This window comes from Hylobates moloch, unplaced genomic scaffold, assembly GCF_009828535.3.
Source record: "Hylobates moloch isolate HMO894 unplaced genomic scaffold, HMol_V3 SCAFFOLD_2, whole genome shotgun sequence".
NCBI classification, from domain to species: domain Eukaryota; kingdom Metazoa; phylum Chordata; class Mammalia; order Primates; family Hylobatidae; genus Hylobates; species Hylobates moloch.
In genome coordinates this window covers 110,003,207-110,026,966 of record NW_026652277.1, presented here as the reverse complement: position 1 = coordinate 110,026,966, position 23,760 = coordinate 110,003,207, and positions in this window count along the sequence as shown.

The following is a 23,760-nucleotide window of genomic DNA, read 5'->3' as shown; positions in this document are numbered from 1 at the left end:
TTGGCAGTTAAACTTTCACTAAATTCTTAATACAACCAAAGACCGAGCTAATTAATCATACCCCAAAGCACATAACTATGGTTATACCTCTGTAGTTTCAAGATAGTAAGTAGAATCTGTTATCTTTTATGTCCAGAAAGATTTACTCAACTGGTCATTGTATAACTATATCCATTAACTTACCTCCAATCAACTATCACTCTGTATTTCAAAATCAATAGTTAATTCTACCACAGTTATATGTCCATTAGAAGTGTATATCACCATGAAATTGTTAAAAATTAAAGAAGTTAATTTATTTTATAAATTAAATATAAATATATTGATTTATATTTATTAAATATTTATATTTAATATATAAATCAATATATTTATTTATAATATATTAAGAGAGGATTTTATGTATCAATCTTTTAAACAACATTTAACTTGAAAAAAGATTAACCTCTGAAAAACTTAAAGTATTTTAATTTTGTGTAAATGACCTATCTTTAAATAAATAATGTGTGTCTGTGTGGATACACATTTGAGAATGTTATTTTCAAAAACAGCTGCTAAATATCATTTTTAAAAAGATTTTCACTCTACTAGTGAGCATATTTGCCGTATTAGGTTAAAGCCTGCACTTTCCCTCTAGTCTGAATTCATTTTGTCTCCCCTTCCTGTTTACCATACTCCCCTCCTTCAGTGCAAGTTCTTCTGATGATGCGACATCTGTCGGCCCACTGCTCTATACCCTCCCCAGCCCCATACTTCCCTTCTGCCCTGTCTCCAAAACATTTCCACTATTCCACTATGTCTATGGAAATCTGGCTCCCATTTAGCAAAATTCTTGTCACTTTCCCTAATTTCTTTAAGAAGTCTTTTTACTCTCTACATCCTTTATGTTATGCAGGTGTCTTACCTCCAGTCAAAAGTGAACTCATCCTCATCCACTGATTCAAATGCCCTGAAGCCTTTCCTACCTCAGTCTATTACGCTCTTCCCCGTCTTTCTTCTACATCTCACTCTTAACTGCATATTTCCTCTCAGCATTCATATATACTGTAATATCACCTATTCAAAACACAAAACAAAAAATTAGTTTTTTTTTACTCTACCCCTCTGTTTCCACACAGCCAATATGGGCTCCTAACATGTCACAGATTCATCATTTTCTATTTACTTTTCAACTCATTTCAATAAGGGTTCCAAGATTTAGCAAACCAAATGAAACAAAAAATAAGTATAACTAGTTAAATTCAAATGTTCAGATAAGCAAAAAATAATATTTTAGTATAAATATATCCCAAATATTGCATGTATTATATCTGGAAACCCTAATTTCCTAAACACTCACTTTGATTGAAGAGCCAAAACAACTCTTGTTTTGATAAGAAACTATGTCTGTTGCCAATTCAATATCCTTAGAAACAAAGAAGGCCCCTTTACTCACCTGCAACAGAAGAGAATACCAGGTAATTAACACTTTTTGAGAGCAGACATCCTAGTGACAGAATACTCTAGTTTCTTTCTTCCTATTTTATAAGAATGATTGACATGAGACTTACCATTTTACCACGCTTTTAAGTGTACTAACAATAGGTAGTATATTCTATAGCAGATCTGTAAAACTTATTTATCTTGTATAACTGAAAATTTATACCCATTGAATGGTGTTGAAATAACTGAGTAGCCATAGGCAGAAGATTGAAACTGGACCCCTTCCTTACATCATATACAAAAATTAATTTAAGATGGACTAAAGACTTAAATGTAAAACCCAAAGCTATAAAAACCCTGGAAGACAATGTAGGCAATACCTTTCTGGACGTAGGAATGGGAAAAGATTTTATGACAAAGAAAACAAAAGCAATTGTAACAAAAGCAAAAATTGACAAAGGGATCTAATTAAACTAAAAAGCTTCTGCACAACAAAAGAAACTATCAATAGAGTAAACAGACAACCTACAAAATGGGAGAAAATATTTGCAAATTATACATCTGACAAAGGTCTAGTATCCAGCATTTATAAGGAACTTAAATTTATTTATTTATTTATATAGAACTTTAAAAAATTTATAAGAAGAAAACCATTAAAAAGTGGGCAAAGGACATGAACAGATACTTTTCAAAAGAAGACTTGCATGCAGCCAACAAACATTACAAAAAATCCTCTATATAACTGATTATTAGACAAATGCAAATCAAAACCACAGTGAGATACCATCTCACACCAGGCAGAATGGCCATTATTAAAAAGTCAGAAAATAACAGATGCATATGAGGTTGCAGGAAAAAGGGAATGCTTACACATTGTTGGTAGGAGTATAAATTAGTTCAGCCATTGTGGAAAGCAGTGTGGTGATTCCTCAAAGAGCTAAAAACAGAAGTACCATTTGGTCCAGCAATCTTATTACTGGGATTATACCCAGTTTATACCCAAAGGAATATAAATCATTCTATCATAAAGACACATGCATGGGTATGTTCACTGCGGCACTATCCACAATAGCAAAGACATGGGATCAACCTAAATGTCCATCAGTGGAAGACTGGGTAAAGAAAATGTGGTACATATACACCATGGAATACTATGCAGGCATTAAAAAGATCATGTCCTTTGCAGAAACATGGATGGAGCTGGAGTCCATTATCCTTAGCAAAGTAATGCAGGAACAGAAAACCAAATACCACATATTCTGAGAGCACATGGACCCAAAGAAGGGAAAAACAGACACTGGGACTTTCTCGAGGGTGGAAGGTGGTGGGAGAGAGAGAAGCAGAAAGAAGTAACTATTGAGTACTAGGCTTAGTATCTGGGTGATGAAATAATCTGTACATCAAACCCCTGTGATGCAAGTTAACCTATAAAACAAACCTGCACATGTACTTCTAAACGTAAAAGTTAAAAAAAAATAAATAAAAACTTATTCCCATTGAACAAAAACTCCTCATTTCTGTCTGTCAAAGCAAACACCATTCTACTCTGCGTCTGAGTTTGACTATCTTAGACACCACATGTAAGTGGAATTATGCAGCATTTGTTTTTCTATATCTGGCTTATTTCACTTAGCATAACATACTGAAGATTCATTCTGGAGCCTATAGACCCTAAATTGAGGACAATTTCTTTATCCATTTATTCATTGATAAATATTTAGGTTGTTTTATATCTTAACTATTTTGAATAATGTTTTAATGAATACAGGATTACAGATATTTACTCGACATACTGATTTCACATACTTGGATGTATACTCAAAAGTGGGATTGCTGGATCATAAGGTATTTTTAATTTTTTTAAGCACCTGCATTCTGTTTTCCATAGTGGCTCCACAATTTTACATTCTCAACAGTGCCGAAGAGTTTTAAATTTCTCCACATCCTGGTGAACACTTGCTACCTTTTTTTTTTTAAATAGCCGTTCTAACACATGTAAGATGATATCACATTGTGATTCTAAAAACAGCAACAACACCAACAATAGAAATACAGAGGGGCACGTGAAAACTGTCAGAGGTGATGGATGTTTAATTACTTTGATTGTGATGATAATATCATGGGTATATGTATATGTCCAAATTCATCAAATTTTACACACTATGTACAGTTTTTTGTTATACCTCACTAAAACTGTTTTAAAAATACTCTAATTCCTATGCCCCTTCCATAGGGTAATTCTGGGGTATGTGTTTTATCTTATTTCTAAGGGATGAAGCATAGGATTAAGCTCTAAAGTTGTAACTGGTTTAAATAATCCACTTTTTATTGGTTGCTTTATCTTCCCTGTCTTATTTCTCCCTCCCTTGACAGTGTTCTCAGCTCTTCCCAAATAAACTACATGCACTTAAATCTTTGCCTCAGAGTTATCTTCTGTAAAATCCAAAGGCAAGACTCAGGTCCATGACAATGTCATTTTTCAGTTTATATTATGTTCCTGATGGTCTCTTCACTCCCATGACTTTAACTGCTTCCTACAGATAAGTTCATGTTTTCCAAAATTTTATTTCCAGCTCAGGCCACTCTTTCTAACATTGAGCTTTACAAAACAAGGAGCATTTGATGTCCGTCTGAATCACTCTTAAACATCTCAAAATTAACATGCTATTTTTTTTCTTTTCCATAGTTACACTCTCTCTTTAATCTTTCAATAAGTAATGTGTTTACCTACCCAGTTATTTATGCAGGAGGCTAAAAGAGGTGCTTTTAACACTTCCCTATCCCAAACCTCCCCATGTAATATTTACCAAGCCCCAGAGACTGTCTCCAATGTATATTTTTAATAGATAACATTGCTCCCTCATGACTGCTGCTCCCTTAACCTAAGCCACAATAGTCTCTTCCACTGGACTATTACAATATCCTCCAACCAGTCTTCTTATCCTCCAGTCTTCAATATCCTCCAACCAGTCTTTTTTTTACCTCTTCTAATCCATTATTTACATACGAGGCAAAGTAATATCTTAAAAATATAAATTAAATCTTGAACTACTTTGCTTGTAAGACTTAAGTGGCTTTATATCTCCTTTTAAATAGAGTTCAAATACTTAGCATGGAATATAGGGCTTGATCCATATAATCTTGCCACAGCCTAGATCTCCAGTCCCAGAACCTATCAGAAATATGCACTGGAGACAGTCTTTGGGATTTGGTAAACGATAAGATGTGGAGGCTGGGGATAGGGCAGTATCAAAAGTGTTCCTTCCTACCTTACTTCATAAACAACTGGGTAGATGAAGGAGTCATTTATTGAAAGATTAAAAGGAGAGTGTAAATAAGGAAAAGAAAAAATTATCATGTTAATTTTGAGATGTTTACCAGTAATTCAGATAGATATCAAATCATTGTTCTGTAAGCCTGAAAGTTAGAAGTATTGGCCACCCTGTTGCTGAGCCATGATAAGCCTGACACACTACCTTCTTTAAACGAATTCAATCACCAACTGCATGCTGTACCTCAATAGAGATATTCTAATTCCCCTGCACATTTTTAATCACTGTAACTAGTTTTTCCTTCAAATTTCATCACATTATGTAATATATTTACCTTCATGATTAGTTGTTAAATGTCTTTTCTCCCTACTAGAATATAATCTCCATGAAGACAAAGATAACATCTATTTTGTTCCATATTATCAACACAAGCAGTTTGTCTTATTTATGGAACAGCTCAATTATTGATTGACTGAATACACTAAAAGAATGGAATGAGCTGTATATAATGAAGAGTTTAACCCATTTACTTTTTCCTGATAAATAGAATCTAAGGAAAGCTACAGCATCTAATCTTTACTGAGTGTCTATTACGCACCAGGCATTGAGCTAGGCATTTTGCATGTTCATCATTTGATTTTCACAAGTCAGACACCATTACAACCTTTTTAAAGATAAAAGAAATAAGGTTCAGAGGGACTCAGAATGATTGTTACTCATATAAATCCATAAGGTTTATAAATATCAGAGCTGAAATTAGAGCTCATAATTGTCACCAAATCTATCTTTCTCCAATAATATTCTAAAAATTTTATTGAACATATCCCATCTCAGTGTTATAACAATGGAAACTGATCTCAGCATTTTAGAATCTATTAAACTTGAACAAATATTGGTAGAGTAAACCACAACTTGCTTTATCAAATATTATTCTCAGAAATTTTACTACTAAATGACAATTTTTCCCATTTTTTAATGGTAAAATTTCTTGGGATAAGATGTCATTTCTTAAATGTTAAAATAGAAAGCAGTTTTAGATTAATGCTAGCTTACAAATGGATATTTATAGCAGATAGAAAATGTTCCTGTGGCAGGAGAAACAAAATTATCACAGCATACCACAGCACTGGAGTCCACGGGCCCCAAAGCCAGCTGGGTTTCAATTTTAATCTACATTTACCATTTTTGGGGCATTTGGCAAGCCGCTTACTCTTTCTTCAATCCTCTGTAAAGTGTGGGTAACATTAGTATTCACCTCATGAGCGTAATTGTGAGGAATGAATAAGTTAATACATATAGAATGCTTGAAATGGTTATTGGCACATATTAAGCACCCAACAAATATTAGCATTTATCATCTGCTTTCAGAAACTTGCTAACATTTGTCATCTGCTAATTTATTCAACAATTATTATCACCATATAGTAGATTTATTAAAAACAGGTAAGGCCACTCAATCTTATTCTAGATGGGGAAGATAGACACTAGGATAATAAATACATGAACAAATATGACAATTTTGAATGGCAATAGTTGCCATGAATAAAATGAAGCAGGAAGTTATAATTCATAATGTATCAGGGTCAGAAGGTACAATCACAGATTAGATGGACTAGAAAGGCTGACATTTATGTTGAACTCTCAGTATCCAGTCATGTCAAAGTCTTTAGGAATCAATTTATGAATAAAACTAAAATAATTTTTTAAAAGTATTCTTTTTTTTATTTTTTTAAAGTACATACAAACAAAAAGATGTATATCAAACATATTAGGAAGGTTGCACATGGGAAGACGGGGAATAGAAATGGGGGGTGAGAATTAAAGAAAATAAATGAGAGAGGGACTTTGTATGGATCAATGATAATAACTCAATCCTCTATTTGACAAAGAAGAAAGAGAAGGAAGAGGAAGAAAAAGAAAGTGGGATAAAGGATCAGAAAGGGAGGAAAATAGAAAAAATTAGAGTATGACTCCAGGGTAGACCTGTTTTGTTGTCGCTTGGTTGGTTGGTTGGTTTGTCTGTTGTATTTTTCATATGTTTAATCAGTAAGAGATACATGGAAATATGGCCTCAGGCTGAAACTCAAGTGTAATTTCTTCTTGTACTTTTAAGATGCCCTACTTCTATGTCTGATAAACAGTATCTGCTTTCTGTAAAATTCCAGCAAGATAATCCTGCTGTCTCAAACAAGATTTGTATTTCTTTCTTTGCAGTTAGGATTGATGGGGAGCATCAACACCAAAGCATTTAGAAAGAAGCAGAAAAGAGAAAAAAATAGCCAGGTATTAGGGAGCCTGCCATGCTCCAGACACTTTTTTATAATAGAATTTTAGCACACACATATTATTTAGGATTTACAAAAGCTCAAGTTGTTAATTACATTATCCCTGTTTCTCTAATGTGGCTCAAAAGGATTAATACATCCTTAAGATCTCATAGCTGGAAGAGCTTGGATTGGAAGGAGGTCTTCCTGATTCCAAAGTCTCAATTCATAGCTTACTAGTAAGCATTCTCACACACTACGGACTCACCTTTTTTATTACTGATATAACTGCTGTGGCTGGTTGTGGTGGTGATGATGTTGTTATTGTCTTGCAAGTGCTTGCTCTATATTAATCTTAAATTAATTTAAATCAAAATAAACTATGTATGTAGAAATTGATTTGTGTATTTCAGCTTTATAGGGTAATATGCTAATATTGGTATTAACTCTTGTACTTTTTCAATTTTTAATTTGATCATTATTATATTTGTGTCATTTTCATTTAATGTTAAAAATACACACACACTTTGCTTTAACAAGCAAAAATTATTTGAATTTTTATCATAAAATACAATTTGCTAATCACTCTCATCTGCATATTGTTCTGAATGCCTTTAAAGTGAAAAAAAGTAGTTTGTCCGGTTGTCTGTAGTCTTTTTAAAAATCAAACAGTTCAAATGCTTTGTGTTTATGTTAAATCATCTAGATGACTGGATTTAATGGATGGAAATCGCAAGATGTTACGTCGTTGTATAGACACAGCCATTGTACCAATCTCTTGTTGCTCTGTCCCAAGAAGAGAAGAAAGACTGAGTGTAAATTTACATGGCGTCAGCAGCAAATTCTAATATGATTGCGTAGGGAGTATATTTGGATTGCTCTAGGATTTATTCCCATACTGAAATCATTCTTATCAGACATAGCAAGTGCTGGTAAGTAACCAAAATGGGTGAAATAAAATTTGCTATAGAAAAATATTCTTAAAACTTCTCTAATTGCCTCCAAAATAAACACAAAGAAATTGGTCTGAGCTATACATTTCCTCATATCACAAAACAGGCACTAAATCCGCTCTTAAAATGTTGCTTTTTACCAAGTTTCTTCAAGCGAGTAATAGAACCATGCACACCAAACACTTCAAATGATGTCTGAAAATAAATAAGTAACAAACTTAAACAAGGATAAACAAATGTTTTTAGAACCTGAAAATAGATTACATATGCTGAGATTCCACTAACAACAGAAACCATACTCACTCTGGGGGAGATTGGGGTTTTTTCACAGTGAGCAAAAATGAGTTCTTGAAGAAAAAAGGTCATTCATCTCAAGGAAAGTTTACTTAATTTCAAAGAAAAAAAAAGAAAGACGTCAAGAATAAAATTTTATAACACATGTATTAGGAAAATACTTTCAAAAATATATAAGAAAAATTTCTCTCCATTTCGTGTGTCAGTGAGTAACTCATTTTCCCATTCTGATTTGATAACATTTGGGCTGAGTCAAAAGAAAATATAAAGTGTTCATTGAAAGTGTCAAGAGGTCATAAACTTAAACCATAAAATATTGAGAGATTTTACTCTTTAAGTCCTGGTAGCATAGTTTAGGTATGACGTAATTAATCTCGTCTTAAAGAATGAAAACAGTATTTATTTTAAGAAATTCTCATCTGTACAGTAGAGAGTCCCACCATCTTGACTTTCTATTTCCTCAGCTGTTCCTGTCTCCTGATTTAGAGATGTAAAAATAGATGACTAATATATTCTTGTTATAAAATTGAAAGAGGAATCCCTCTCTCCATGTCGAAAGTTAATTCATCTCCCAATGCTATGACTCCTACTCCAGTTTATATAATCAGGAACTTTGCTCTAGCTGATGATTCTTTTTTTCTGATTGATCTAAAACATCTTTGTCACCAATGACTTCTAACCTTCTGCTTGTAAATGTGCTCACAATTTTTCATGTTAAAACAGTTTTACGTCTCTCTAACTAAATACAAAACTTAAATGTCTTGCCATTCTTAAGAAGCCACTTCTGCATATTACCTGTCTTGTTTTTGTTGTTGTTTGTTTGTTTGTTTTTTCCTTTCCGTATTTCTCAAACCTCCCCTTGACTGGGAGCAATCTGATAACATTTCTTCCATGTCACTTAAGTTGTTTTGTCAAAGTCATTTACAATTCTATTTGCTGACATCAAAGAACAGGTTTCAGTGAATAACCTGACCCTTTTCCAACTGAAATGAGAGAAAAATTCAAGCTGTTTTCAACAAACAAATCAGCCATCCTTTTTGGAACTAGATGGTAATGGAGATGACATCAATCAATCTTCTTCCTCCGTGTTTTCTCCTATAATGCATTCTGTGTCTGGACAAAAAGTGATTACAGAAAAGGTCTAATGTGATTTGCATTGTTCTTTGACCACTTAAAGTATGGGAGTACTTTGCTGTACTTCATATTCACATCATTATTTGCATCATTAAATACTTACCAAATGCTATATGAAATAAACATTTAAAACATGCTAAATAAATAAATCAGAAGAAAATCAACAAATGAAAGAGTCTGGTAGCAGTGTTTTAAACATGAATGGCTATTAGTCTTAAAATTAATTATATTTTTAATTTGTCCTTCACCTAATTCATATTCTTATAAGATTTTCATTAGAGGTTCATTTAAAAATACTTTAAGAAAAAATAGGGATTAAGAGAAAATTTTCTGAAAGGTTATATAGTACATAAATTGTTTTGATTCTTTAAATAAAAAATGCAATATCAATCTAGCCCCATTGATATGGAAAAATATTTCATGTATGTAAAACCAAACCCCTACAAGATATAGCAATGATCTATTAATATCATTCAAACAGAGCTAAAATTGGTTTTAAAACTGCTTAATTACACAGTGTGGTGTGTGTGAGTGTATAAATATATATATATATATACACACATATATATATACACATATATATACATATATATGCATATTTCATGCAAATTAAGACATTTAGATAAATTCCACCAATCACAACAGATGATATTAAGCTCTAAAGCATGCTTCTGTTTCATAGCTTAGGTATGATCTATTTTAAGACAGAACTGCTACATGCTGTTATTTATTTCCAGGTGCAATAAAATCTATTTAATTTGAAGACTGATTAAAGTAGAGAAACCTCATGACAAGGAAAAAAATGGATACTCTACCAATCAAACCAGGGTCTGACACAGACTGCCAAACATAGCAGAGTAGATTCAGTAGGGGAAGGAATATGTCAGCAATGATCTTGAGTACTCATATATAGTATTTTAATTCTGTAAGTCATGAAATTAATTTAAAGTATTAACATTTTGAACCTAAGACGTATTAAATTTATAGTGGAAATTTCCCTCTAAAAGAATTAACTTATTAATGTTAGTAAAAATTACCACTCAGTGAGATGCTTGTATTTGTTTAATGTATATATTCCAGAGGACATGTATAATCACACCAAGAAAATCAATTTAAGGATAAAGTAGAAAAGTCGTCTCTCACACTTTTATGATAAAATATAATTTACTTCCAATTCCTAAGTGCTTTGATATAAAAAATGATGTTACTCAATTCAAAAAAATAATTTAAGATTTTTATTTATTTGTGTGCTCTATTATTGCCCTGGAGATAAATGATAAGATAATGCGGGTTCAACTTAACTTATGTTTTACTTGGTCGAATTTGAAACAAGAGGCTAACATTATTTAAGTTCTCAAATGGCCAAAATGTTAGAAAATTAGAAATATCTTTTTGAAAGTAAATTTTCCTCTTTATCAGATTTGTGACCCTAAAAATGAGTTTATGTAATTGGAAATAATTTTGACTGCTATTTTTAGTACTAAGCATTATTGTATTAAGGTGGTCAAGCTAAAATTTCAAATTTTAGGTATGCAGGCTTTATTGATTAGGCCAAACAATTTATTTTAAAACTGAAGGTCTAGATTAAAATCCAATATCTTTTGTTTTCCATTAGAAATTTACTCACTTTTCTGAAACTTTGTTTCTTACGTGTCAAATAGTTATATCACCTTTCACATAGAGTTGTCTTCATATTAAAGACAATTTATATAAAATAAGTAGCAGAGTTACATAGTAGAGCTTCAGAAAATTCTAGTTTCCCTTTTACTAATGATTAAGGAAAAAATCATGAATTTATATGCATCTATTTATAAATCAAAGACAAATCTTATGTGCAATATTATGAAATATTACCACTGGATGTAACATATTTCCAAACACTGTCAACTGAAAATATCATAGTGATTTGAGCTTTCTGTGATATATTGTTGAACATGGAGGATTTTTTTGAGTCCTGAATATATCATCAAAATCAACAGAAACCTAAAGACCTTCAGGAATTATAATTTTAGTTAGACTAAAAGGTTAAAACAAAAAAGAGCTATTTATTTATTTATTTTTATTTAGTAGCTTTTTAGTTCTAGATACAGAGAACCTTATTTCTTCTACTTCCAATTTCCAACTACTGGCACCTTTTCTGAGTGAACATCATCTGGCTATGACTACAGCTCCTTAGGTCACCACCTTATCTTCAATATGACTTTCTCAAATTCATCCTTCTGACAATTGCCAAGGTCTTCCATCAAATGCAAATCTGACCTTTCCATATCCCCACACACGGCTCCTCATTGCTATAAGGTACATTTCCAAGTGCCTTATTATAACAGATAATTCCTTCAGTATCATTTTCAACCCCATCTGTTGCCACTGCCTACCTTACATTTTAAGTTCCAGCACACCAAATCGTTAATTTTTTTCCTGAACACACTATGAGACTTTTCATCTCTGTTTCTTTGCTTAAGTAGTGAGTTATATCCAGAATCCTCCTCTTGAACACCATTTGGTGTGAATAAATTATATTTATGTATATAAACTAAATTACGCTGTTACCACCTCCATGAAGGGTTTTTGATATCTCCCTTACAATAATGGGAATATATGCAACCAAACATAAAGAAATAATTGACAAATTTAACAGCACAAGAAGATTAAATGTAAACACAAAAATCATGAATAAGGTAGTAAGAGAGATTAGGTGGGAAAATCATATTTATAGTTTGTATGTGTTGGTACACAACAGACCAGGGATTAGTAGAAAAGATAAAGAGTTTCTCCAAAAACTTTTAAGAAATAGTTGAACTAATATAAAGAAGAAAAACACACATACAAATAATTCAAGAAAAGGAAAACTCAAATAGTGCATTTGTACATTAATGAATAACATTCTCAAATATTTTCAAGAAAAGACAAGTAAAAGAAAAATTACAATCCCATTTTTATGTTTACAAATTAGCTTTACAAAATGTTAGAAATGATTGATAATATTAAGCATTGGTGAAAAATTGGGAAAATCATCTCTGATGTACTAATTCCTCCAGAAAGTCAAATAAAAGGTAATAAAAGATGTTTGTACAAAGACATTCTCTTGAAAGCTTTTCAGTTAAGTCAAAAGTGTTAACAGCCTATATGCTTGTTAATTTTTATATGGTGAAATTACATATGGTGGACGCTTACTTTGGAATAACATTTTAATATGGGAAACAATAAAAATAGACTATTTTATTTATATGCAAAATATGTTAAGCATAAACATCATGTCATAGAACATTACAGATAGTATAATACACTTACATTAAAATATATTTGTAAAATTTTAAATATGAGACAGACAGAAAGTATGAAACAGTTGGTTAAAAACAACTTTTTAGGCCGGGCATGGTGGCTCACACCTGTAATCCCAGCACTTTGAGAGGCTGAGGGGGACGGATCACAAAGTCGGGAGTTACAGACCAGCCTGACCAACATGGTGAAACCTTGTCTCTACTAAAAATACAAAAATTATCCGGGCGTGGTGGCATGCAGCTGCAATCCCAGCTACTCAGGAAGAGGAGGCAGAGGCAGGAGAATTGCTTGAACCCGGGAGGTGGAGGTTGCAGTGAGCAGAGATCACACCACTGCACTCCAGCCTGGTGACAGAGCCAAACTCCATCTCAAAAACAAACAAAAAACCTGGTTTTTTATGAGCTGTTTCTGTTTAATTATGAGTTCCATGACTTACTAAATGTGTGGTTTAGGGCAAATTACTTAATCTCTTTATGCCTCAGTTTCCACATCTGTAAAATGGATGGAAATTTTTTTTTTTTTAAATAGATGAAAAGATACACACAGGCCAGGTGCTGTGGCTCACACCTGTAATCCCAGAACTTTGGGAGGCCAAGGCAGGCAGATCATGAGGTCAAGAGATCGAGACCATCCCGGCCAACATGGTGAAACCCCGTCTGTACTAAAAATACAAAAATTAGCTGGATGTGTTGGCGCACGCATGTAGTCCCAGCTACTTCGGAGGCTGAGGTGGGAGAATCGCTTGAACCTGGGAGTTGGATGTTGCATTGAGCAGAGAACGTGCACTCCAGCCAGGAGACAGAGTGAAACTCCGTCACAGAAAAAAAAAAAACAAAAAAAACCACATAGACTTCACATTAGAGGTTATTCTGAGCAAGGCAGTGGGAATTAGAGAGATCTCACTTGGGAAGTTTTAGCTCTTCCTAAATATATTTCCATATTTTAACATATTTTACATTAGCTGTATTATTTTTACAATTGAAAATATAAAAAAATAAAATGTGAAATTGCTCAGATATGTAATATGGACAAGCCTTCCGTAACATCCATATACAAACAAGCAAACACAATTAATGGAATTGTTACAAAGATTCACGTGAAGCATAACAACATACAACTGTGTGTTGGTTTATATGGATATGCCACAGCATGCAGTAAGAAAACATTCCTCTCTCACCTTCTATCTAAGATTTAAAAAATAGTAAGTTTGAAAAGCAATGCATACACTGAAGGGAAAAAGCCTTAGGTAGGTATCAGTAGGTATAAGACCTGCTCAGCTAGGTTGACCAGGCTTGGCATTAAAATCTCGAATACAGTTGTCAGTTCAAATTAACTTGATCAAGATACTTAATGCAATTCAATATGGTTGTTTTATTCAAAAAAGTTAATTTTAACAATAAATTACAGTTCTGGGTGGGGTGGCTCACGCCTGTAATCCCAACAGTTTGAGAGGCCAAGGCGGGCAGATCACCTGAGGTCAGGAATTTGAGACCAGTCTGGCCAACGTAATGAAACCCTGTCTCTACTAAAAATACAAAAATTAGCCAGGTTTGGTGGTGGGTGCCTGTAATCCCAGCTACTCAGGAAGCTGAAGCAGGAGAGTCACTTGAACCCCAGAGGCGGAGGTTGCAGTGAGCCAAGATTGTGCCATTGCACTCCACCCTGGGCAATAAGAGCAAAATTCCATCTCCCAAAAAATAAATAAATAAGAATAAATAAATTACGAAATGAGATTTGTGGATTCAATAGTAAAGGGGAAGAACCATACAGAAACAATTATACATTGATCATAATTACATATATAATATAATATGTGGGTTAATTTCTGATCCTTCCTCGTAAGTGCTGGTAAAATATTTACTCATATGTAGTTGACATAAGTAGTTCTATTCCCTTCCCATTTTAACTTCCTGCATTCATTGTAATCTGCTTATTTCTTTCTTTCAAGTTAGTCTGTATCAGAATTATTATCTCTGTTTATCAAGTTTTCCCTAACAATTGTAAAGAATTCTGTCTTTCTACATTGCACAATGTTAACAGCTGAAATACAATTTACATCTACTGTATTCTATGGAAGTTAATATTCCTAAATTTCATGCTCCCTCTTTAATGAAAGTAGATGATCTAGATAGAAGTAACTTTTCTTCTTCCATGATCAGGAAATTCATATAATTAGAGTGCTTCTCTTACCTGGGGATGACTAATCTCCATCTAAACTATGCTGCACCATAACTTTCTTTATCTTCATGGTGTCTAATTTGCCCTCTGATGATAGCTGTTTTATAGTCTATCCTATGATAGCTATTTTATAGTCTATCCTATGATGATAGGTGTTTTATAGTCTATCCTATCTTTGGCAGTGATAGGAACAGGAGACAGGGAAATTCTGGGCAGAAGAGGGTAGGTGCCTGGTGAGGGCCCCACTCTCAAACCCAAACCACAGCCCAGAGTGAAAACATACATTCCTGTTTTCCCGGTCAAATGTTGGCTTTTCCAAAACCGCCCATGGCCTGCCCCACCCTGCCATCCTGTGCCCATAAAAACCTCAGGCTCTTCAGGCAGAGGGAGGAGAAGAGGAGAAGCAGCTGGATATTGGAGACTATGGTTGGATGTCAGAGAGAACCAGCTTAACTTCAGAGTGATAGATTAATTGTGTAGCTTCAGAGAGGGGTCCAGACAGCTGGACTCTGGGGGAAGATTACCTCCCCACTTTGTCCTCCTTCCCTTCCTGCTGAGAGCCACTGTCATTGGCAATAAAATACACCACATTTGTCATCTCCAATTTGTTTGTGCAACCTCATTCCTCCTGGACCCCAGATGAGAATTCAGGTGCTGATGCAAAAGGCGGTCACAATGACCCTCCAATGAGCTGTGAACACTTAAGCCATCTGTGGATGGCAAAGCTAAAAGAGCACTGACTGTAACACTCCTTCTGAGGCTCCAGGGGTCATGGGCATCCCTTTATGTGCTGCCGGGGGCTAGAAGTACTCGCCCTGGCTCCTGCACCCGCTCACCTGCGTTCTCTCTCCCGTGAGGGGTTGAGCACAGTGGGTTTAAGTGAGTAGAGATTGCCCCTGCCAGTGCCCATCCACTCCAGTTCCAGCGTGCAGAGGGGTCAAGGAAGATATCCTGCTTCGGCAGGAAAACAACTGCATTCGGGTAGAATACGGCCTCATAAAATCTTCCTACAGTGCAAAAGTCATTGATTTTGCAAGATCTTCTAAATTCTAATTGTCAACATTTTTCTAGGTACAAGAACTCAGGGTTTTACTTTTTAACTGCTTCCTACCCATTCTATGTAAATTATATTTGTTAACACAAGACCAGCTAGTTTAAAACGAAATGTAATTATTAGAATTGACTGAAAAATGTTTTGATGCTATAGAAGGAGACCTTTAAAATATAACTGATGTTAAAAAGTTCTTATGAAAAGCCCAGATAAGGACTTCAAAATCTTTCAAGAACCCTGAAAATCTTGAAAATCACTGGTTTTTCAAGCTTTTCACTATATTCCACGTTAACACTTAACCACTGGATTATAACAGGCTAAAATAACTTCACAGTAGGCATGTGATGGTTATTAAATAACTGCATAAAAATAAAGGAATGAAATGAACAGATTCTTTTTACAGATTATTTTATTACTTCTACCTGAGGGTCTTGTCCAACTTTGACTCAATTTACTCTATGTGGGTAGTGAAAATTTCATTACTGCTGTAGCAACTACTAACTCTGAAAATGGCTATTTGCTCCTAGAGAGTAATACAGTTTTGACTTCCAGGCAGTCTGAATAAAAAAGGTCTAGAAGTAACTTTGCTCCTTCTATGATCAGAAAAGACACATTCTCAGGCACCCAAGGAAAAATTAAAGTCAACATAATATTTAACAGCCATGGGAGTACCTAATAATCCACTTTAATTGCCCTCATGAGAAATACAAATTTACCTTTATGTCTTTATTGTGATTCCTCCAATCTATCAAATGACCGAATTTGGCAATTCCCTTCCCTTTGATTGCTCTAATCTATCAAATGATGAAACTATGTGATTCTCATTTCCTCTAAAATGGTGTTCTGTTTTTCTCTTTTCTTTTTCATAGACTGATTTACAGCCTTTTCTTCTATTGCTCCCTCTAGTACTCTCATTCCATATTTCTACCAGCTTTTGTGTTAAACAGTTTAACTAAATTGTGTGGAGGCTCACCCCCTCATTAACTGTAGTCCTTGACTTCCTGCTTTTAAATTAACAGTGCCTGACCATCAAGAGAGTTTTATGACCATCACCCATTTCTTTCTTTTCAAGATTATATAAATACAGTTATTGTATTCCCAGTGAGAACACTATTAGAACTCATTTTCTCTGAGATTAAAACAAAAGCATTCTGCTTAAATTTCTTTTCTTATACATATGTTTTACATTTGTTTTTATTGATTTCCACCTTAAAAGAAGGCTGAATGGAATTACACAATTCTAAATATGCAATTTCACCCCTTAATATTTTAAAATCTGTATCCAATTAATATGTATATCAAGATCTTTAGCTTACAATGCTAGATACATTATTTTGATTTTGTTTTATAACTATTGTTTCAACACCTTGAAATAATACTATTCGTTGGATATTTCTATATATTTTTAGTATTTTCACATAAAATAAATTACTGCTGCACACAGTTATTGTGCGCTTTTTGATTTTGGCACTGACTTATTAATTAAATAACTATTTTTGTTAATTATTTCCACATGTACTCAAACACTACTTTCTATAAAATTCATTTAATATTTTATGTATTTATTATAATGCTTTATTATTATCAGTGGTTAAAGAGAAGGCCATCATAAGGATTATGACTGGATTGCTGGTCACTGTGGTGGCCAGCAACTCAGTGACCAGAGAAATAATTGGTGAACTCCAGGACATGTGGCTGGGAGGACATTCATTCATTTCTTCATCATTACATGTGTGGTGTTATATACTAAACATTGCAGTGTCAGGATGAGTAAAGCTCAGCCTCTGCCCATGGAGATAATCAGAAGCTAGTGGATAAGACAGAATATTCTTTACTAACTATAATTCAAGTAAGCTACAATAAAAATTTTGAAAGAAGCATGAAATGCTTTAAGAATAAAGAGGGGGAAAAAATGACCACTGGGGATAAAAGGACTCTCCACCAAGTGTTTTTCATCCATTTAAAATCCAGTGTTCAAGCATGCTACAAGACAAATATGTTGCTAGGTGTCATGTGCACAAAAATGTATTAAAAATTCTCCTACTCTCAGGGAGTTTACACTCCAGTGAGTGGTATTTAATCTGCACACACTCAAACAAAGAAGTGAAAGAGGCAGAGAAACATACTTCAGGCAGAATAGAATAAACAGCAAAAAATGAAAAAACTTGGGATTGAGATAATATTAGAAGCATTCAGAGCTGGGTATGTATATACCTATGCCACTAGAATAAAGACAGAAGGGAGGGGAAGCGATGAGAGTAGAGAAAGAGTGTTGTAATATGGGTGAGGACAGACCATGAAGGAAATTTAATTCCTCCCAAAGGGTTTTCATCTTTTTTGTTTGTTTGTTTGTTTGTGACAGAGTCTCACTGTGTTGCCCAGGCTGGAGTGCAGTGGAGTGATCATGGCTCACTTCAGCCTTGACATCCCTGGGCTCAGGTGAGCCTACCACCTCAGCCTCCTGTGTAGCTGGGACTACTGGCGTTCACCACCACATCCAGCTAATTTTTTGTATGTTTTTTTAGAGACTGGGTTCCACCATGTTGCCCAGGCTAGTCTTGAAATCCTGGGCTCAAGCAATCCTCCTGCCTCCACCTCCCAAAATGTGGGATTACAGGCATGAGATGCTGCACCTGGCCAGTTTTTCTTCTTAATTGTACATTCAATGAGTTGTAATAAAAACTTTCTAGTAGAGGTATATACACACATAACTGAAGCAACAGAGGGGAAGATGGGTTATTGGTGTGGATGGAAAGACCAACGATGGAGACTAATAGACCAATGGAGAAATGTTATCAAGACAAATGTTTTGGATGTGGAAATGGTAGCTGTATAGAATAAGTTACAGGAAAAAGAAAACAAGATTGTTCAACTTTGAGTAGTAGCATTGATGCCAATACAGATTCCCATGACTGGATTACAGAATGCAGTATAGTTTAATAACAACATTTTTAGTGGATTTGAAGATCATATTGGCTGAGATACCAAGTGAACGGCTAGAAATTGAAGTAATACTGAGAAAGATAGATATTCACATAGTATTAATATGTGTTGATAATTTCAACAATGGGACTGGATGAAACTGGCCAGTGAGAGAGAACAAAGGAGGAAAATGGACAGAAAGACAGAACACTGGGGAACAATTAAAATAAAAGAGTAGGAAGAGAAACAGGAGACCTTGGAAGGTCCTGCTATAGAGCAGTCAGGAACATCAATAAATGTTTCCAGAGGATTGGAGTATTATTAACAACTTATGACAAAACAGTTCAACATATCTGGGGATGACTGATGACCTTTACAGAATCTGACTCAGTAAAATAATAGCAGCAGCATTACTACAGAAGAATAAAGACTGAATGGGAGATAATGAAGTGGAAGCAGCAAGTGAAATACTAAGAGCAAGCATTTTTAGAGTGTTGACAGTATATCAGGCCCTGTTGTAAACACTTTACATACAGTTTCACATTTAATCCACAATAATAACCATATGAGGCAGGTATGATTATTAGTTCCACTTTAGAGATGATAAAGCTAAGCCAGAAAGAAACTAAGTAGTTAATCCAAGAATACAGTACTATGATTAATGGAGCCAGAATTTGAACTTGGGCAGTTACCTCCAAATGTTTCCTCTGAACAAGCACAAGTTATTTTTCAGTTTGTATGTTCTTTTGCATTGGCTGTGCCTCCTATCTAGGAGTAGAGTCTATTTCTCCATTATCTTTGTTTTTGAGACAGAGTTTTGCTCTTGTTGCCCAAGCTGGAGTGCAATGGCATGATCTCGGCTCACTGCAACCTCTGCCTCCTGGGTTCAAGTGATTCTCATGCCTGTGCCTCCCGAGTAGCTGGAATTACAGGCGTGAGCCACCATGCCCAGCTAATTTTTTGTATTTTTAGTAGAAACGGTTTCACCATGTTAGCCAGGCTGGTCTCGAACTCCTGACTTCAGGTGATGTGCCCGCCTTGGCCTCCCAAAGTTCTGGGATTACAGGTGTGAGCCACCGTGCCTGGCCTATTTTTCCATTATCTTAAATTTGTGCTGACCTTCTGATTTACTTTAACCAAAAGAATATGCTTGAAATCTGGAGCCTAGGCCTCAGGAGACCTTGCAACTTCCACCTTTACCCTGTTAAAAATACTATCCTGAAACAGCAGGTAAGGATCTAGTCCAGCCTGTTAAAGAATGAGAGGCCACTCAGAAGAGAATTAAAATGTCCCAGCTAAGAACCAGCACTAATTCTCAAAGATGTGATGAAGCTACAATATACCTTCCCACCAAGCCAAAAGAGCAGAGGACACACCAAGACAATGCATAGGACCCTGAGAATTAATATGTAATTGTAGTTTTAAACCACTTAATTTGAGGTAGTTTGTTGTACAACAATAAGTAATTGATATAGAAGTTGGTCCCTAAAACTGCATTGCTGCCCTTACAAAATCTAAAACATATGACCTTGGTTTTGGGAGTAGGTGGTAAAAAGAGACTACAAAAGTATCAAGGAGAGAGTAAGTGGATTCTGAGTGTCCATTGCTATTGAAGGCTTGAGAAAAGGTGACCTACAGTGTATAATAGAAGAACAATTTACAACAATGCCACCTGAAACACTTGCAAGAAAAGAAATGTACCTACTAAATTTGTGAATCTGGTCAAAGGATTTTGCACATAAGATGTCAAAACTGTAAACTGGCATCTGATAACTTTATATGATAAGGTATGAGAATACAGAGATAAACTAAAATTCAAGGAGCAAGGAAAATTTTCAGGAGACTCAGTACATATTCTGTGTTGGAAAATAAACCTGTTTCTCTTCTCCGTTTTTCTTTATAAGGGAGATATTTAAAAATAAGAAATGGCTTTATGGTGTTAAGATTGATTCAAAAAATTAAGATTGCTACTTAGTAGACCCTCTCAACTGAAAAAAATAGTTATGAGACTCTTAAGGGTGTGTCTTAGCTTTTGTTTGTTTGTCTGTTTTTTGTTTTTGGTACTGCTATACCAGAATATCTGAGATTGAGTGATTTGTAAAGAACAGAAATTTATTTCTCATGGTGCTGGAAAATGGGAAGTCCAAGATCAAGACCCTAGCATCCAGTGAGGGCCTTCTTGCTAGATCCTTACATAGCAGAAGAGCAGAAGAGCAAACAGAGCAAATGCTGAGTGAAGCCTCTTTAATAAGGGCCTAAATCTCATTAACAAGAGAGAGGCCCTCATGGCCTAATCACTTCTTTTAGGCTTCACATATTAATACTATCGTATTGACAACACCTGAATTTTGGACAGGCACATTCAAACCGTAGCAAGGCATTATACCTTACAACTTCCACACACTGCTCAAGTAGAAAAAGGTCTGTCTCAAAATAGATTATGGGTGTAATTTTTGGATGATGGGAGAAATGTCATTGTAAACTAGAAGATTTTCAGACAAAGATACAACAAAAACATTATCTGCTTGAGATAAAAGGAACAATGACAGATCAAAATGAACATAGGCCTCTGGAAAAACTACTCAACCGCAAACATGGACTATTTCTTATTTTTTAAAAAAGGAAGAATGTCTCTAGAGGACTGAACCATGAGCCATAGGTCATGAGCCCAAAGCCTAGAGGGCAGATTCAAGAACTGAGGAGAAAATGAATCATCCTCAAGTATTGTTTCCTGTTCTAAGAGAAAGGAGAGCTGATGGCACATACCCCAGCTAAATTTCAGAAGAGCTGGAATGCTGTAGACCACTGACTGCTATGATTCCCCATTTTCACCTCACATATTTTAAACATGGAAATGTCTACTTTAATCATTGTTCTGCTCCTGTTTCCTCATTATATGTTAGGGGAGGGGAAGTAGATATCTTGTCTTTTTATCTCACAGATCTCTCAAGAGAAATAACATCAGAGAACTCACATCTGAGAAGCCTCACCGAGACCTAACGCAGGTTAAGAGATTAAAATCCTCAAGTGTGATGCCATGATTTTCTGAGATGTTGGGGATATTTGGAAAGGTGAACACATTTTCCATATAGGGAGTATATAAATAATTGTGATAAGAAGGTAGACTATAGTAGATTAAATAATCCCATAGTTTTTGTTTTGTTTTGGTTTTTGTTTTTTGTTTTTCTGAGTTTCTCCCATCAACAGATGGGGACTGTTTCCCTTCTCCTTGAATCTAGAGTATTTTTTTGAGTTGTTCTGATCCACACAATGTAGTAGAAATGACAAGTTCTGGAGTCTAGGCCACAGAGGTCTTTCAAATTACACCTTTGCTCCTTGGAATGCTGCAATTAGACTCCAGTATAGGAAGCCAGTTTAGCCCAGCATAGAAGAGAGGCAGCATGAAGTAGAACCAAGATGTCCCAACCAACTGCCAGGCATGTGAGTGAAAACGTCTTGGGCCATTCAGCCTATCCAACTCTCTTGTTAAATGCAGACACACGGGTAGGCTAGGAGTAAGCAACATTAGGGATCTTCTAGCCTACCTACAGAATCCTGAGAAGCAGATCAACAGATCATCGTTATCCCACTACGCGATTTTTAATGTAGCATTATATGACCAAACATATAATTTTTGCTCACTACTGTACCCTAGCTTTTAAAATTTTTGTTGAAGTGTAACTGATACACACAAATTGCTTATATTTAATATGCACATTTTGATGAGTTTGGACATATGCATATGCACATGATATTGTCATTACAATCAAGGAATTAAACATATTAATCATCTTAAAGATTTTCCCCATGTTCTTGTGTGTGGGTGTGTGGTGGTGGTAAGAACGCAACATGAGATCTATCCTTTTAACAAAGAGGATAGGTGACAGAGTTGAAGTTGTTGAAGAGAATGGTTTCTGCAACAAATGGTGTGGGGAAAATTGGATGTCCACCTCCAAAAAGAATGAAATTGGACCCCTATCTTACCCACATGCACACACAAAAAAATGAAGTGCACGATATTTTATTAACTATAGATACTGTGTTATACAGAAGATCCCTAGAATTAACCCATCTTGTAAAACTGAAACTTTGTACCCATTAAGCAACAATTTCACACTTTCTTTTTCCCCAAACACCTGGCAACCACCACTCTATTCTCTGCTTCTGTGAGTTTGACTATTTTAGATACCTCATATAAGTGTAGTCATGCAGTATTTATCCTACTGTGACTGGGTTATTTCACTTAACGTAATGCCCTCTAGGTTCATTCACATTTTCACAAGATGTAGAATTTCCTCCATTTTCAAATTGCTAAATAGTATTTCACTGAATGTATATACCGCTTTTTAAAAATCTGTTTGTCTGTCAGTAGATGTTTGGATGGTTTCCATATTCAGAAGTAAAATCTTCTTTTTTTGCAGAAGACATGATCTTATATAGAAAACCATAAAGACATCACACACAAAAAAACCCTCAAAACTATTAGAACTAACATACAAATTCAGCAAAGTCACAAGATAAAAAATCAACATTCAAAAATTACCTGTATTTCTATATACTAACAATGAACTATTGAAAAAGTAGATAAATAAAACAATACAATTTATAATAGCATAAAAATATAAAATATTTAGAAAGAAACTTAACCAGGGATATGAGAGACTTCCATACTAAAAACTATAAAACACGAAAATGAAAGCAGATACGAATAAACAAAAAGATATCTCATGTTTCCAGATTGGAAGACTTAATATTGCTTAAATGTTCACCCAAAGTGATGTACAGACTCAATGCAATTCCTATCAAAATTCAAAAGCCATATTTTATAGAAACAGAAAAAAAAATCTAAAATTAATGTGAAACAAAAAAGATCCCAAAAGGACAAAGTGAGAAAGAGGAACAATGCTGAAGACATCATCCTTCTTGATTTCAAAGCTAGAGTAATCAAAACAGAGTGATACTGGCATAAAGCCAGACACATAGACCAA